This window comes from Triticum aestivum, unplaced genomic scaffold (genome assembly GCF_018294505.1).
Source record: "Triticum aestivum cultivar Chinese Spring unplaced genomic scaffold, IWGSC CS RefSeq v2.1 scaffold5046, whole genome shotgun sequence".
NCBI lineage: Eukaryota > Viridiplantae > Streptophyta > Magnoliopsida > Poales > Poaceae > Triticum > Triticum aestivum.
In genome coordinates this window covers 59,330-61,338 of record NW_025228276.1, presented here as the reverse complement: position 1 = coordinate 61,338, position 2,009 = coordinate 59,330, and positions in this window count along the sequence as shown.

The following is a 2,009-nucleotide window of genomic DNA, read 5'->3' as shown; positions in this document are numbered from 1 at the left end:
GATGGTCTTCTTCTTGCAGATATCGTTCCCCTTGTGGACCTCGGCGCCGGCACGGTGGCTCTCAACCAGCTGGGACGCCATTTGAGCACCTTCTTAGCTGGGACTTGTTTGCTTCAGGGTGGGTTTCTAGGTTTGTGAATTGGCAGATGAGCTTGTGGTACTTGATAGATCAGGACCTGATGGTGCTGCCTTATATAGATGGTGCAAACTGTAAAGGCTCCTAAAGGCCTCTAGGATGGATTCATGCGCGGCTGCGCCCGCGCCAACCCATTGAGACCGGCAGCTCTCCTCTGTGGACTTCTCTCAGATACTTCTTGTTTTGAAGGAAAAAGATGAACGTCTCCCTTTGGAGTTAGCTCATTACGTCCAGCCATATCTGACCATTGAAATGCCTTATGCGGAACTCCACAGCAGAACGCTGGAGTTTTTTTTTTGAGAGAGAAGAACGCTGGAGTTGAGCTAGTCACGTATGACTGAGTTGACCATTACGTATATGGGTGTGCCATCGCAGCTGCGTGTGGTCGAAGAAATCGTACGTGCGCCGGTGCGCGCATGGAAGCAATGTGCTTGCCACAGTTCTGCAAGAAGGAACCAAAGCAGAGATCGTTTTGTCTCATCTGGTGAACGTTGCAGAGGTACCGTGACCGGCTGACCGTCAAAGCACGAGGAGTTGATCCCTAGCATGTCTGAGATGTATACCTCTCTAATATTCTGTTGTAACTATCCTCCGTGGTCTCCTTGTCAATGACCAGGTCGGTCGCTCGTGCTCGTGTTATGTGGGTTAGGCTGTATGGATTTTAATCCGGTTTCCCGTTAATTAAGCGGGCAATTCTCACTCTTTTCATAATTAAAGAAAATAACAAGTCTTTTGCCTTGTTAAAAAAGTATGCTATTAAAGAAGGGGGCTGCTACACGTCGGCCGGCAGATCTGAGGTAATCAAGTGGCCGCCTCGCGAGTCGTGGGATCTGAGGCAATCAAGCGGCCGAACGTCTTACTTTTCTTTGTAATAGGCTTGTCGGAAAGTATTTGTCAAAAAAGGGTTTCCCCCCGCTTTGTATACAAAGCAACCAACCGAATCATATAGGGATAGGTGCTGGGGCGGAAGCAGCACAGTCACGCCCAAAAGAAACAACAGAGAAAGAGCAAAAGAAACAAATGCCGACAACGGCGGATCAACAAAAACGAAGAAGCCTCGCGATCGCTAGGCCCACCGGGCTCATCCACTAGGCTCCAAGACTCCGAAGCGCCGGCACCAATCAACACCTCCAAGAAGGATCGCGGCGATGACGACGCTGCTGCCAAGGGTTTCCCCCGGCACACGACGAGGCGAGAGGAAGAGTAGCCCCCGACGCCCTCCCGGAAGGTCAGGCGGCACCCACAGGCGCCACCGCGCCGGAGTCGGCCACGCCGACAGGGGTTTCCCCCGATCCCAACCCGCACCTCGGGCACTCCGGATCCCGCCACCAAACCAACCACCACCCTGCGCCAACGCGGTCATGAGGACTCCACGCCGTCTCACCATGGCACCGCGAAGTGAGGACAGCACGACGAAGAATCAGAGCCGGGACTAGGGCATCAGCACCATCGGCACGCGGGAGGGCCCCACCTCCACCGTCAGCGACAGTAGCCGTCCGGACGCAATAGCAGGAGCACCCCAAGCCCGTAGGCCCATAGGCCCGGCCGAGCCCTCGTGGGCCCGTAAAGCTCCCGCCTTCGCGCTGCTGCCGGCACGCCATCGGCGCCGACGCCCCAAGTCCGAGCCGCTCCTCCTCCTCACCGCGCCACAGACAACGAGACCATGCCGGGGGGCCGGCCCCCAAGGGCCCAGATGGGGCCCGACGTGCCCAGATCTGGGCCGGGGGCGCGTCGACGGCCACCCAGCACCACCACGCCGCCCCGCCGCCAAGGAGCGGCGCCATCACCACGCCGGCCGCCGGCTGCCACCGCAGGGCCGCCGGACCGCAGCCAAGCCGGGCTGCACCGCCGCCGCCTCCCTGCCCCGGGAAGG